Source organism: Narcine bancroftii, chromosome 2 (assembly GCF_036971445.1).
Source record: "Narcine bancroftii isolate sNarBan1 chromosome 2, sNarBan1.hap1, whole genome shotgun sequence".
NCBI classification, from domain to species: domain Eukaryota; kingdom Metazoa; phylum Chordata; class Chondrichthyes; order Torpediniformes; family Narcinidae; genus Narcine; species Narcine bancroftii.
This window is the reverse complement of record NC_091470.1, coordinates 225,971,064-225,987,891: the sequence shown is the minus strand read 5'-3', so window position 1 is coordinate 225,987,891 and position 16,828 is coordinate 225,971,064.

Below are 16,828 nucleotides of genomic sequence, written 5' to 3'. Positions count from 1 at the left end.
TCAGGCTCTGGGAATTAATCTACCCTTATTTGCTTTAAGACAACAAGCACTTCCATCTCTTTAACCTGTCTAGGTTTCAAGACCGCACTGCTTGTTTTCCTTACTTCCCACGACCCTACATGGAACATTGAACATTACACACAGCACAGGACTCCCGACCATGAATTTATGCTGACCCATATAACATCTACCAAAAAAATGAAACCTGCCCTACCTCATAGCCCTCGAGATTTCTTTCATCCATGTGCCTGCCTCTCTTAAATGTCCCTATTGATCTAGTCTCCATTACAACACCTGGCAAGGCACTCCTGGCACCCACAACTCTGTGTAAAGAGATGACCCCTTAAACCTTTCTCGATTCACTTTGTACACTATACAATGTTTGCTACTCCCACCCTGGGAAAAAGGCGCTGGCTCTCTCCCTAATCTCTGCCCCTCAGAATCTTGTAGACCTCTATTAGGTCTCCTCTCATCCTTCTATGCTCCAGAAAGAACAGCTCCAGCTCTGCCTCTTTTCACATATTTTCCAGTCCAGGCAACATCTTGGTAAATTTCCTCTGCACCCTTTCCATAGCATCCACATCCTTCCTGTAATGAGGTGAGCAGAACTGAACAAAATACTCCAAGTGTGGTCTCACCAAAGATTCATAAGAGCTGCAACATTACCTCACAGCTCCTGAACTCATTTCCCTGACTGATGAAGCCAGCATCCCATAAATTGTCTTCACCATCCTATCAATTTGCATGGTGATCTTGAGAGGACTATGCGTCAGACCAGGTATCCTACACTGAAAGATATTAATAAACCAACTACTATTTATAACAATCTTTGTTGTCTCTTATGGTAAAGCCTATTTTATACAACCTAATGGACAAACTATTGTAATGGAATTCATATGAGGTTTTCTACATTATGAACTCAGGTCTCTGAACTGAACTGATTTTGCCCAGTTCTGTTCCAATGTTCCATATACCAAGATCCCTCTCCTTATTTGTAGTTTGGCTGAAACCTCATCCTATGATGTGTACCGAGAGCTCCAAGATCCTTGAGGCTCTCCGTCAAAGTAGCTTAAAACCTGACGCCCCCTTTCCAGTCTCTCCACGTTCAAAGAAGACAGTTTGAAAGTCTGCAATTATAGCCATGCAACCTAGCACAACAGCAATATTCTTTTAAACTTCTAATTCATCCCAAGCTATGTTCCAGATTTGCAAGCAAATTAAAAACTGCGATCCTAAATACAAAATCTGCCAATGTCATAACTTTGATTGAACTGGAGGTATTCAGTGGGTCAGACAGCAACATGAATAGAGATTATTGTGGTGAACAGAGTCAAGGTGCTCAACAAAATGATCTCCCAGGCTAAGTCCAGTTTCTCCGATATAGAGAAGGACGGAATGGGAACATCAGATGCGGTAGACAACCCCATCTTCACAAGTTCACATTCACAAGATTCACAATTCACAAGTAAAATATTGCTTCACTTGAAAAGAGTGTTTGGGGCCTCGAATGGTGATGAGGGAGGAGGTGTGGACACAGGTGGAGCATCTCCTACAGTCACAGGGATAGGAGCCAAGGGGATGATTGGCGAGGAGGGTGGAGTGAACAAGGGAGTCATGGAGGGAGCATTGTCTGTGGAAGGTGGAGATAGGAGGAGAGGAGAATATGTGTTTAGTGGTGGGATTATGTAGAAGGTGGCGGAAATGGCAGAGGAGAATCTGGTGGGGTGGTAAGTGAGGACAAGGGGATTCCTATCCTTGTTGCATTTGGGGGCAGAGGGGACCAGGGCAGATGTGCTGGTAATAGAGGATATGCAGGTGAGTGCTGAGTTGATGGTGGTCAAGGGAAAGTCACATTGTTTGATGAATGGACATCTCTGATGGCCAGGGATGGAAGACCTTATTCTGGGAGCAGATATGATAGAGGCAGAAGAATTGAGAGAAGGAAATGGAATCCTTGCAGGGGACAGGGTGCGAAGAGGAGTAGTCGAGGTAGCTGTGGGAGTTGGTGGGTTTGTAGAAGATGTCTGTCAAGCATTTGTCTCCTGAGATAGAGAGACTGAGGAAAGGGAGAGTGTTGCTTGAGATGGGCCAAGTAAATTTGAGGTTGGGGTGGAAGATGGCAGCAAAGTGGATGGTTGACTAGGTCATCATTAGTACATGAGGTTGCAGCAAAGTAGACATTGATGTCGTGGAGGAAGAGTTGAGGGGCCTTGCCTGTGTAGGTTTGTAGCATGGATTGCTCCACATAGCCAACAAAAAGGTAACCATAGCTTGAACCCATGTGGTACCCATGGCTACCCCTTTGACCTTTGCGAATGTGTGGTGAGTCAAAGGAGAACTTATTGAGGGTGAGGTCATTCTGCCAGCTGGAGGAGGATGGTAGGTGGAGGGGGACAGGTTATGTCTATTATCCAGAGAGGAACAAAGGTTTTTGAGATCTTCAGCATGGGGGATAGAGGTGTATAGTGATTGGATTTACATGGCACAATTGAGTTCAGGGAACTGGAAGTTGTTAAGTGATTGAGGGCGTGTGAAGTGTCCTGGATGTAGGTGTGGAGGGACTGGACCAGGGGGGACAAAACAGAATTGAGGTAAGCGGATACCAGTTCGGGAGGGCAGAAGCATGGGGACATGGGTTTGTGGTTCTTAGATAGGAGATTACAGTGAACATGCAGGAGAATGGAGAGGAGACCAACACCAGATGACCATGGATTCATTGGCTGACAGAGCAGCCTTAAGAAACTGATGGCCTATCCCTTACATCCTTAAAGGCCCATTTGTGGAAATAATAGTGAAGGTCTTTTTAACTTCAATCCATTTCAAAGATTTTTCAACATCACACTTGCTTATTTTTGATTATGGAATGTCTTGTCACAGGAAGATATTCTCTGGAATGGACGATGATGTGGTAAACACTGTATATATGTCGGGATGTATTAGGACATGCCCCTTTCTGACTATGCCTGTGGCTCCTCCCAAAGACCCCTGAATAAAGTTGACTGTGCCACAGCCCCCTCTTAAGTCCAGGGCAGTCGACCAGCATGGACAGACCTCCATTCTGTAGTTAGTAAAAGCCTATCAGTTTCTCTCCAACTTCTAGTCATGAAGTTATTGATGGATCAAATACCAGAGCCAATGAATTAATCATAAATGTGGACAGTCTTTTGTTGCACATTGTCAATAATATCTGATTAAAATACTGAGTGGACCAAATGAGGAAAAATGATAGTGTTGGTTGGATTTGTACATAATGCTTAAGTTTTTTTTTCTGCAAAAAGAAGAGAATACTAAATGTCTTACAGCACAGAAACAGGCCTTTCAGCCAAACCACCAACCATTTATGCAAATTCTGCACTCAACCCGTTTTATTTTCCAAACATTCACATCAGGTTTTCTTCGGTTCTATCACTGACTCATTTAAGGATGCTTCCCTGTGCATGTTATTGATTTTATTTTATTCTCTTTGTATTGCACAGTCAGTTTTTTGTAGCAACTTCGATCCACAAAAATTGTTGCTTGGAGGCTAAGTGAGGCATTTGTCTGTGATGTGTTTCTTGAATGAATCAGTAACGAAGCCCAAATGAATTTTCTTAAAAGGCCTTTATTAACAAACACAAAAGGGCTAATGTCTGTATTAAAGTTCAACATCACTGGCAAAAATCTTCTGTAGAACGAAATACAGATTAATCACAACATATAATGTGCAACGTTCTAAGGTTCGTGTAACGTTCAACAGAAATTCTAGCACACGCTCCTCGGATCGCCCCAACTGATGATGCAGGCTAACGAACCTACCTTTCAGCGGGTGCAAACCCTGATGCATGCTCACTGCAGAACGCACTGGCCCTGGCTTCAACCGCTTGCTGCCAGGGCTGAGCCAAACACGCATTTGTTAACCCAGTCCATGGTGCTCTTCAGCCAGCCCCAGCTGAAGCCATCGCTGCTAGGGACGGGCCAACTGTGCATGTGCGGATACGGAAAGAGGCCCACAGACCCCGAGACACCGCCGGCACCCGAGGCCAAACCACAGGAAAGGAACAAGCCTTTGGCTCTTGCATCCGCTCCTAATTGTTATAATATCTCATAATAATCACTTAATTATGCAATCAATTATAAATAATAACTTGCATATTATGCAGGTCTTTTTTCTTCATTGGTGGTTACCAGTACATAGACTTGGAAAAGTGTGATCTTTACCACCACTCTGGATCAGTAAAGTTCTGTGTAGTAGGAAAAAAACAACAATAAGTCAGTTTGTACTTATCAAAGTTCCGCCGTCTCCTGCAAAAACGTCAACCAGTGAACCTCAGATCTTCTTCAGACTGAATAGACACATCTTTGCTTTTGAGTTTAACATGAGATGTGATGTTGGATGCAGTGGCCTCTCCAGGACCAGTAGATCATTTTCATTTTCTTTTAATTATAGCTATACAGTACATTATATAGTTTTAGTTTTTGTAGTTATACCTATAATGCCACTACAGCCTAATGTATTTAAAGTAATTTAGAAGCTCATCTACTTACCTCCGGGAAGATCTACGGGTCAAACTACGTGACCACGAGCTGCTGTGGGGACAAGGCCTAAAAGCCTTGGGATTGCGAACCCCTGCAGCCCGCCTCTCCCATCCATCCTGTTCGCCAATGTCTGTTCCCTGGAGAACAAAATGGACCACATCTGACTCCAGAGTGCGCGCAGCATGAGTGCAGGGATGGCTGTGCTTTGGTCTTCGCTGAATCGTGGATCAGTGACCGAGTCCCGGACGCTGCCATTCAGCTGGGTGGGCTCACTTTATTTTGGGCTGATGGAGATGCTGCCCTGTGTGGTAAAGTCTGTGGTGGGGGCTTGTGTGTTTAGATCAACACGGAATGGTGTAAGGATTCTGTACCAATCTCCAGTCACTGTTCAACACTGGTGGAATTTGTGACTGGCAGATGCAGACCATCTACTGTGGGAATTTAATATGGTCATCATAATTGGACTGTATATTCCCACCCTTAGCTAATGCTAAGGAGGTGATCTGGAAACTGTATGGGCCTATAAGCGAATTGCAAACTGCACACCCTGACGGGCTGTTTATTATCTCTGGGGATTTCAACCAGGTGAACCTCAAGTCAGGGCTACCTAAATTCCATCAGTATGTGGACTTTGCTTCGAGAGGGTCAAATTAACCTTAGATACTCAGACCACATCCCTGTAATACTAACCCCAGCATACAGACCATTCATCAGATGCTCCAAACATGTCTAAAGCAGGTTAAAATCTGGCCAGCGGGGGCCATTTCATGCACTTCAAAACTGCTCTGAGCTCACTGACTGGGACAAGTTCAAGGAAGAGCCAACCATTTTCGACTGCATCAATCTGGAGGAGGGCACAGCATCAATGACCAGCTACATCAGTAAGTGTCCGGACGACGTCACTGTGCCCAAGTCCATCCCTACTCACTCTAATCAAAACCATGGATGACAGTGGAGGTGCACGTCCTGATCAGGGACTGAGACTCTGGTTTCAGAGCATACGACAAGGTAGCCCTGGCTATTGCAAGAGCCAAATTGTTTAAGGCCATCAGGGAAACAAAGCATGCACATGCCCAGCACATTTACATCACTTCCTGGACAGCAAGAACATGCGACGCATGTGGAAGGACATCCAAGACATCACCAGCCACAGGACTATGCCATCGGCCTGTACTGGTAATGCCTTCCTCCCAGTCGAAATGAACAACTTCGACGCATGTTTTGAGGTGCAGATCGATGTGGCGGTAAAGAAGACCACCAAATGATCAGGTGCTGTGTCTTACAGTGGCCGATGTGAAGAGAGTTAGGCAAGGTCAACACGCAGAAATCTGCTGGACTGGATAACATCCCCAGCAGAGTGCTCAGGGATGTGCGGCTCAGCAAATCTTTAACATCTCCCTGAGAAATGCCATAGTTCTAACGTGCTTCAAAGCTGCCACCATTGTCCCCGTGTTGAAGAAGCTGTCTGTGTCCTGCCTCAATGACTACCCTTCTGTTGCACTCAAGCCCATCGTCATGAAGTGCTTCGAGAGGTTCGTCATGGGGCACATCAACCTCCTGTTGCCCTCATCATTGGACCCCCTGCAATTCGCATATAGATCCAACTGCTCTATGGATGATGCCATCACCATTGCCCTCCATCTCCCCCTCACTCACCTGGAAAACAAGGACACACATGTTCGAATGCTGTTCATTGACTTCGTTTCATGCGTCAACCTCTTACCATCAGACCTCTTAAATAGGTCACTTCGAACAACAGCAACAACAGATCCTTTTAAGCTCGTCAGTACCTTCACTTCAGCCTTCTCAGCAGCAAGTTTTGATTTCAGATCCAATTGCTCCCTGTTCCTCCTGAGCTCCAATTGCTGCTTCATTTGCTGCCTCCTTAGCTGCTCCTCCTGGTCTATTTGCTGCTTCATTAGCTGCTCCTCCTGGTCCTCTCAGGCGTATTTCTCATCAAGCGCACCTTTTGGAACTTCTTTTGTTTCTCCTGCTTCCAGCATTTAACACACTGTTTTCTGGACTCACTTCTGGTACATCAGTTGTTGCCCGGAAATCTGACTCCTTTTCAAATTTGAATCGTACATCCTCTTCCCTTTCATCCTCCTCACCGACATTTGGTGACACATCTTTAGCCAGTTCAGTACCTCTGACTCTAGAATCAGCTGACGTCGTCGGCAGTGCTTTCACACATTCTTTACTCTCATCTACTGAAGCTGCCTCGTCTTTTTCTTTAATTGCCGGCTTCAGTCCAGCAACGAGAGCACTTTTGTCGCCTGTTGTATCTAGCCCCTGATGGCACAGTTCTTTCTTAAGGTCTGCCTTCTTTCAGTTTCAATACATTGTGACTCAGTGCAGAGACCTAAAGCAGTGGTGACTATCTTGCCCGTATCCATCTTGATGCTGAGTGCCCAGCACAGAAACACAAGCAAACTGTACCGTTATCAGCAAACAAATCTCCACCGCAGCATCCATAAATTATGTCACTAATTTGCAAGGAATGTGTTTACCAACGTGTTAACAAAATCCTCTTCTCACAGCTTAGAAGTATTGAACACTTTTTCTGGCCACTACTCAGGCCAATGAATAAGGATTACAAACTGCAAAGCAGCTCTGCATTTCTAAGTTAGCCACCATATTGTTTTCAATTCAATCAATTTCCCCTTACGGCAGTCGAAATGTTCCAATAAAAATTTCAGTCGACTAATTGTAGTGACTTTGATCAATAAAATAGTCACTTGGAGGCTATGTGAGATGTTTGTCTGCAACGTATTTCTTGAATTAATCAGTAATGAAGCCCAAATGAATTTTCATAAACAGTCTCTATTAACAAATACAGAAGGGCTAACATCTGTAGTATCATTCAATATTAATAGCAAAAAACTAGAAGAAAGTAATGTTATAGTAAAATACCAAATAATCATAACATGTAACGCCCATGTAATGGTCAACAGAAATTATTGATCCCTCCTCAGATCACCCAATTGATGATGCAGGCTAGCGAACCTCCTTTTCGACGCGCATAAACCCCTGCACATGCTCATTGAAGAGCACGCTGGCCCTGCCAAATGCGCATGCGCTGCCATGCTCTGGATCCATAAATGGTGCAGGCCTTCGTGCATGCGACCCATGGGAAGAGGCCTACAGACCCCGGGACATCACCAACCCCCTCAGCCAAGAAACAGGTAAGAAGCGAGTCTTTGGCTCTTCCAACATTCGTTACCCTTTCTCTTCGTTTATATTTGTATGTTGAGTGGAGCATTTTTTTTGCACTACCAATAAGTGGTAATTCTGCCTTGCCTGCAGGACAATCTGAAATAAATTTGAATCTATACACATGGGGCACTTTACTGTGGCCTATTAATCAAAAAACCTATAAATCTTTGAGATATGGGAGGAATTTGGAGCTCCCGGAGGAAACCCACGCAGAAATCTTAAGGTCGGAGAATGTGCAAACTCCACCGAAAGAATACCAGAGGTCAGAATTGAAACCTGCTTGCTGGAAGTTTGAAGCAAAGAGGTCTACTAGTGCCATCCAGAATATATATTATGTGAATCAGGAAGTTTATATTATATAAAATGTTGAACAGAAGAATGTTCTTAAAAGACTAGTTATTAAATAAAGCATTTGACTGTTATATGTATTACGAGCTCCCATTTTTATTTTAGTGGGACTGTCACTTGAAGAGTTAACATCAAGCTGCAAACCTGCACAGCTTTGGGGAGATTGGCTATGACTGTGTCCGAAGTTGATACTTTGAAGAGGAGTAAGGAAGTGTCCCAGAGAGGGTCATGTGACTGACACTGAAGGAACAACACACTTGGTGAACAGCAGCCATCTCCAAAGTTGTGCGAGAGTGACTCTGTGTGGTTCTGGACACCTGCCAGGGGGATCATTGAACCACACTGTAATCAAAGGAAAGGTCACTTTGATTGACCCGTTTTTGGGTTTTTGGAAGCTGGAGAATTGCTGCATTTGGATCATGACAAGATAAGTTACTGGAAGAAAGAAAATAAACTGATGTAGTGTCTACAGTTTCATTGTCCATTCAGAAATCTGATGGCGGAGGAAAATAAGCTGTTTTTGTAATGCTGGGTGAGTCGGGCTCCTGTACCTCCTTCCTGATGGTAGCAGTGAGAAAAGGGCATGGCCTGGGTAGTGAAGTTCCTTAATGGTAGAGGCTGCTTTCTTGAGACACCGTCTCTTAAAGATGTCCTTAATGGCGTGAAGACTAATGCCCTTGATGGGGCAGGCTTAATTTTCAACCCTCTGTAGCCTTTTCCTGTCCTGTGGATTGGCATCTCCATACCAGACAGTGATGCAACTAGTCAGAATACTCACCAGGGTACACTGAAGACATTTGCAAGTCTTTGGTGACATAACAAAGCTCTTCAGACTTGAGGAAGCCATCTTCAATTCTAAAGGACAGCTTTAAAAAAAATAGTGATGAAATCAAATTTAGCTCAATCTTCCTGGAGGAACGAAAAGTAAAATGGCCAACCTGAATAATATTTATAGGTCCACATCACAAAATCAGTTGCTAATATAAGAATATTTGGGGAAGGCCACACGTCTATTCAAACTTGTTTTGGTATTCAAAAACAAATCCTGGTTGATCTATTTCAGCCCACTTCCAGACTAGTGCCTAAAATATTTAACAGGCCTGAATGTACTAAATAACTGAATAGACATTGCCCTTTGAGGCAGAGCATTTTAAAGGTTTTCATCCACCTATTGAAAAATATTCCTCTTTGCCACATTCTAAACTGCCCAGTCTCTGATTATGAGGCAGTATCTTTTGGTTCTAGGCTCTCCAGTCAAAGGAAAGATCTGCATAGCACTCATCCTGACAAACTTTTTTGGTATTTTGTATGATCTCATAAAGGCACGTTGTTCTTCTGAACATTAGCCATCCTTTAAAATCTCCGTAATGGTACCAAAGACTATCTACCCTCTGATTACTCAATTTAGATCTCTGTGGTTTTATGTTTCTAAATATTGCTGATTTTTCAAAAGTCGTTGAAGCAAAACTCTCATCGAGTTCAATTCTGCTGACGGGCAATATCTGCAAACACATGCATATAGGATGAAACTAGAGCGTTGAATCAGTGCAAAGTTTTTCTCCCCTGGATCAAGATCCCAGGGATAACTTCAGTCCCACCACTCCCAGTCACCCTTGCTCAAGCCCAGAGTAAACTGACCTGTACAAACTGTGTGGTGGATGAGCTCGGCCTGAGCATACGAGAAGCTCCTGTGAGAAACTATAAAAAACTCACTTGAAAACTCTCTATTCACAGTCATCCCATTATTAATTTGGACAAGATATACCGAAGAATAACTTTGAATGAAGGTATCCGAAATAGTTATAATTTTGTTAGATATAATATTCTTTCTGAATTGCACAGGGAATTAGTTCAAGCTTCTGTTCTTCTTTCTTATTTCATTTTCCATCTGGGAAATATGTACTCAATCTTTTGGGTTCAGAACATCATCTTGGATCAACGACATTGCATTGAAAGTCTATTGCCTCATTAATACAATCTGGTAACGATGACCTCTATAAACCATCACATTGTAGGAAGCATATATTATGCATCAGGTCTTAATTAGCACTGTTTCTTACATATTACAATGAATCTTCTTCATTTCCTTCCTCTTTGTACCCAGTTCTTTGCAAGGCTATTAGCTATCCTCAGGTTCAGTCGACATCTGAAACAGTTTAATGCTTGCTGATATGGTTTATGACCTCTTTGAAGCCATCCAAGGTATTAAATATTATAACAAGGGATAATTATATCAAACGAAAAACCTTAGAACAATGGCGACAGGTTGTGTTTGCACTAAGAATAAATACTGTAAAGCTGGGCAAGGCTAATGGCCACCATCATGTCAAGCCTTCTACAGGAGCTCTGTTATTCTGTTATGAGCTTCCTGACAGGGTGACTCATGATGTGGATTGGTGGCTCCAGAGCATTGGATTGCAGGTCAATCCACAAAACCATCAGACTGGCAGACAGGATCACTGGTATCTCCCTCCCAACCTTTGCCCCACCAACATGATCTAGTGGGATTAATGTTTGAAAATTGCGGAGAAGCCCTTCCACCCTGTGCACAACTGCTCCCTTCAGGGAAGAGATTCAGGAGTATCAGAGCCAGACCCACCGGAGTGAGGAACAGCTTCTTCCCCGGTCAGTGAGACCGATGAACGACTGAATGAACTTCTCACTCAAATCCTCCAAGACCCTACTATTTATTAAACACCACTTATTGATTTTTATATATGTATATCATTTGCCTGTATGTGTGTTATGTCTGGATGTGTGTTTGCAAGTTTTTGCACTGAGGACCATTTCGTTGGGTTGTATTTGTAGAACTGGATGATAATAAACTTGAACTGCAAATGGAAATGTTGTGCAACAAAGTCTTGTGTTTGGTATCACGAATAACCCATTCATTACTCTCTTAATGTTTATCATCTTAGTTCACTGATTAAACTACACCCTATTACTAGGGGCAAACATTTCATAATTATGTTTCATAAACTGGAAGACTCAGTTTCTGAAGAAGATGAGATGCAAACATTGGGTTTGTGTTAACTTTATTTGAAATATAAATTAAGCATTAATTCTCCATAAAAAATGAAATCACAACATGACTGCAATTAAAGTGATGCAATAAGCCAACGATTGTCGTTTATGAAATGATATATTTTCCAATCTATGCCAACTTACAATACTGAAACGAAACATTCAAGTTATTTTTCTTTTGAAATGTCCATCCTATCTTTTACTTTCTATTCACGTGTAAATCATTGATATGGTCATTAGTTTGCTGCTACCTGGATTCACAGATTAAATCAATGCTATTATTTATAATTGAACTTCATTACATAATGTGTACACCTGGTGAAATCATTCAGACTTGTTTAGTGGTTTGATTTTCTATAATAATCATTCTATATTGTGTTTGGACCTGCAGGTGATGATACAGCTGCAACCAGCAACCCAGGTCACACTCTGTTCTCACTGCAGCCATCACAAGACTTGCACCACCAGGTTCAGGAATAATTGCTATCCCTCCACCATCTGACTCTGAAACAATGGACTCAATCAGAGTCTCATTTGAGGATTCAACTTTGCAAATAATTATTATTGAATATTTGTGGGGTTTTTTTTGTATTGCACAATAAATTTGCTTACATTTCCTTCTTTTGTATATATACCTTTTTTCCTTTAGTACAGATTACAGTTACCGATAAGGACAAATTCTGCCTGGCCTACTGGTAAAAGAATCTCAGGGTTGTATGTGATGTCATGTATGTACTCTGACAGTGAATCTGAACTTTGAATATTTTGGTCCGCAGCATCTAAATCTGTTTTAAAACAATCTTTAATATGCTGCTGATGTTTAAAGCTTAATTTTAATCATATGCAAGATGACATTTATACTGTAATGAATATTTATTACACCAGAGGGAGAGAAAACAACATATAAGTATAAGAGCAGCTGCAGTTATGTATATTTTGGGACTGGGTTGAGGTTAACTGGGTTGTTAAGTGAGGCACGACTCTGTCCCACTCAGTTCCACTATTGACGGTGTTTAAGGCATTTCCTGTGGGAATAAGAGTTCAGGGAGGAGAGAAAAAAAGATAATGCAATACATAATATAAAAAAATAAAACAAACTACTCCCTTAAATCAAAAATACTTGGGAGAGAACAAGCAAATTATATTCAAAGCGATATGAAATATCTCTGAATTCCTGCTTCCAATGTAATTAACCCTATGCCTTCATTTGAATTCTACTGATGAGACTTTCCACACTAGTGTTCATGGGATGTCTTCCTTTTTTCTTTGCTATGGTGTCTTCTCTGCCATAATTGGAAAGGTTCTCAAGCCCTTTCTCATCTTTGCCCCTCATTCAAAGCCTCTTCTTATTGTTATCCTTGTCCTTTGACCTGACCGTCCTCCACTCAACACATCACCCTCCATAATTTCAACCGCTTTCAATGAGATTTCACCATGCGACACCTCTTCCCATCCCGTCTCCCTTCCCTTCACCACTCAAAAAGGCCAACCCATCTTTGGCCCCCTGGTTCACCTTTACATCTCCATCAACTTCCGCACCTCTAACAACATTCTCTTGTACAATCGAAAGCCCCTTTTCCCACTGGCATCCTGTCCCAGGAATTAACTGAGAATTTACTGGGACAGGGTCCATTGGAAAAGGAACACTGTCTGAACACCGGTGTCAAATGATGTCATTTCATACTGGGGATTAACAACTTTGACCCCTACTCATATCCCCGGTGTTTGCTGTCGTCAGCGTGCTAATAAAACCAGTGGGAAAGGGACAGCAGAAAGTCACTCATTTCCAGTTAAAGGTAGAAGCCTCCGATCCCCGGGGATAAGTTGTGTTCAGTGGAAAAGCAATTAGTGTCCCAGTGGAAATGGCACAAAAGCCTTCCTATCTCGGGACACTGCATGGCCAATTAACTGGGATGCCAAGGGGCTAATGAAAGCGCAACACCTGCCTGACACTCTCTATCCACAATCTTGGGACCAAACAGTTCTCCACTGCCAGAGTGAAGCCAATTTCCTTGTGCCTCCACTTATCATCTTCCAGCCTCTATCACGTTCCCTCCCCATTGTAGGTTCCTTCTGTCCTTTTTTCCCCTTCCTTGTCTCCTCCCATTTATTACTGCTGGAAGAGTATCATTCAAATATTATCCCCAAAAATAAAGCAAACGCTCTCAAGTCTTAACATCCATAAAATGGGTATCTGCTTTCCTTTATTTTGCTCTTCTAACTGTTTCTAATGATCTCCTTTTCTCCCCTTCCCGCCCAGCATGAACCTTGCGCCACTCACCTTGCCTCCCCATTGGCTTATTCCCACACGCACCATCGCAACTCCTCGCTCTGACCGCGCGCACATGCGCAACCAATGGCAGCTCTCCATCAATCACACCTTCACCAACCAGTCTGCGCCATTTTCTGAGCATCTGCTGTGACTTCCTGTCGCCGAGATGGTCCATGGCTAGAAGCTCTGCAATGCACGACCCTTGAGACAGCTGCACTTGCTCTAAAATAGTGGCCTTCAGGGAATTGTATGGGTCATCTTCACCTGGATTAATTAGAACATCTTCTACCTCGCAAGCAATGCTCTCTGGGAGGTGTGTGATGAATAAACCAAATTTAGTCTTCTGGCTTGTAATATTAAGCAAGGAGAAACGTGCTTCGAGGATGGAGAACCAGGTGTGAGCGGTGTTCATATAAAGGTTGAGAACTTCCATTATGACCTCCCTAACTGCTCCTGCGACCAGTTTATCATCCTCCATTTTCACCCAAAGACGTTGTGAACCAGTAGGGTCACCACTTGTCGGAGCAAAAGAGACTCACCGTGTCCATACATTTGCCTCCAATGCTTCTACAACCTCCACAGCCACCCAGATTCCAGTCCAATCCATTGGCGACCCGAGCACCAGCTCCGAACCTCTGACACGGTCAGGGACCCTTCGTTGCCCTCGTCCCCCTCTGGCCAGTTTGAGCCGGTCTCCAGCAGTCCGCAGCCCGGCCCCCGACAGCAGTCTCCAGCAGCCGGCAGCTTCTGTGGGTTCCTCTCCTCGAGTCGCCAGCAGCCCGCTGCGGTGCCCCCGCCTCACTGGTCCGCCTCCGTGGTTACAGCCCCGTGGGTCATCTCTTCCGATTTTCCTTCTCAGACAGGGATTGGTCTTCTCGTCCTCTAGTGCCCTGCTCCAGTCTTCCGCTTTCCCCAGAATCTGAAGCCCCTCGTGGCTGTTGCCGATTAGTAGGCGCAGGCCCCGAGGTCATGGGATCTCTAATAAAAACCACCATCAGCTTCCTGGATGGGCCATTCAAAGCCTGCACAGAGCCAACGGCAGTTGACTGGGCGGCTGGACTCCGCGGGCTGCATAGTTAGCATAGCAGTTAGCACCAAAGTGCCAGTGGTGTGGGTTCAAATCTGGCGCTGCCTGTAAGGTTAGGTAACTTGGACAGCTTCAAGATTATAGAATGATATAAAGAGGTGTTTACGTTAACAGACAGTCTGAGAGTGTGACACACATTTCAGATAAATCGAAGAAGAAATGGAAAAGATCAATTGGCATTTTGGAGAAGAATGTGGAATACCCTGCTTCTGACCATAATTGAAGCCAAGTCCATGTGACATTCAAATGGAAAATATTGTAAAAGAATTATCTTGCATTTATATTGTGCCTTTCTTGGCCTTGACAAGCACCGGAGTGCTTTGCAGCTAACAAAACATCTCTGGAATAACATAATTCTTCAGTCACTGGGAAGAACAGCAGTTAGTTTTATTGTATGGCAAGTTACCATGACCACCAAGTGACCAAATATTAAATGCTAATAAATTTATTTGAGTGATTGATGTTAATGAGATTACTGGGAGGAAATTAAATGTTTATGTTTGAATGGAATTTTTGATCAGCAAGGGAAGCTAATTTGCAAGATGTACTCTCTGACAATGCAGCACTTGCCTCAGTACTCTATTAATGAGATGTAAAGCAGAAAAAAATGGCAGAACTGAAATTAAAAACCGAGAATGCAAGAAATAGTCACCTGTCTGGTCTCATTTATGGAAAGAGAAATAGACTTAATGTTACAGTTCAATGACCTTTCGTCAAAATTGGAAATATTAGATCACTAAGCAGACGTTCAGAAGCTGGGCGTGGGGCATCAGAGACGGGGAGAACAGCGCACTCACCGGCTGCGGGCAGTTGGCGGCTTGTGACCGAAGGACCCAAACAGGCAGTGGGCTGCTGGAGGCTGGCTCACGGGAACCAGGTCTCGGAACTGGGATTCGAGAGGGAGCTGAGGGCAAGAGGTGCTCCGCAAAGGCCGCAAACACTGAAAGCTTGGTACTTCTTGATCATGTCGGAGGTTTGGATCAGGAGCTCCAGCTCGAACTGGAGTCCATGCGGCTGCAGAAGCTGCAGAAGTTGGAGGAGAATCCACAGAAACTCGGTGTCTCTGAAGAAACTTTCTTTTGCTGTTAAAAGCATCGGGCAGTGCTTGTGGTGACTTTCTGCTTTATGGAAGACAAAAGCTGAAGTATGTCATATATATTATATTTTTAATGTATCATTATGTGACAATAACTTTGAACTTTGAATGAGGGACAGAACGAAGGGAGAGGGAGAACCCCGAGATTGAAACACACATGAATGGTGATACTGACGGAGAGTTTGGTAAAAATGTATTAGTCGCTCCTGAGAATAATTGGACAATGCCTGTAAAAGAAGACGTAAATGGAATGAAGTGCAAGTCACTGAACGTGGACAAATATTTAAATTAAGTTTTGTCTTGGTCCTGTATATCTGGAAGCAGGTGCACATTAACATATAACAAAGAGGCAATTAGACCCATTGTTTATGTGTCAACTTGTTGAACACCAATTAAGCACAAGGATTTCTTGTAATTTTTCCATTTGACTGCAAAATCTTTTCTTATTCAATTACATGATTGCCTTTTTGTAAGTTACTATTGAATCCGCATTTACCAGTATTTTAGGCAGTGCACCCCGGGACCTGAACTCACTTGGCTGAAAATGAGCATCATTGTTTATTTGGGTCTCCCAGTGGCCAACCATCTCAGTTCTGCACCCCACTCCTGCACTGACCTGTCTATGCCCTCGTGTACTGTCAAACCCAGACTATGCGTAAAATGGAGGAGCAAAACCTATCTTTCTGTCTGGCCACTCTCCAACAGGATGGCATTAACATCGACCTCCACTTTCTCCTCGTCCACTCCCCATTCTCCCTCTCTCCCCCGTCCCTCTGTCTTCTTTCCTTCAACCCCCTCCCCGCCAACAACTTCCCTCTCCATTCGCAGAGCCTTCCTTCCTCCCCCTCTTTGCTGGTGTGCCCTCCCTCCCTTATCCACCTGTTATCTCCAGCCAGTGGGCTTGTTCGCTTCCCCTCCTGCCCCTCTTAGCGCCTGCCTACATTTTGTTCATACCTTGACGAAGGACATAAGCCCAAAACTTGGTTATGTATCTTTATCTTTTCTATCTGAGGTACACTGTTTGACCTGCTGAGTGTCGCCAGCATTTTGTTTTTACTGCAATCACAGTGTCTGCAGACTTAGGTGCTTTACTCTTTTAATTCCATATTCTCTAGTTCTCTCACAGGTTCTAGTTACACTCAGGCTGGTTGTTCACCTGTCTGATTCCAGAGTCCTGAAGCAGATATTCTATTCCAAGCTCTGTCATGGGCAGAAAGACTGTGGCAAAGATTCAATGAGTTCTTGAAAGATTGCAATGTCTGTAGCGTGA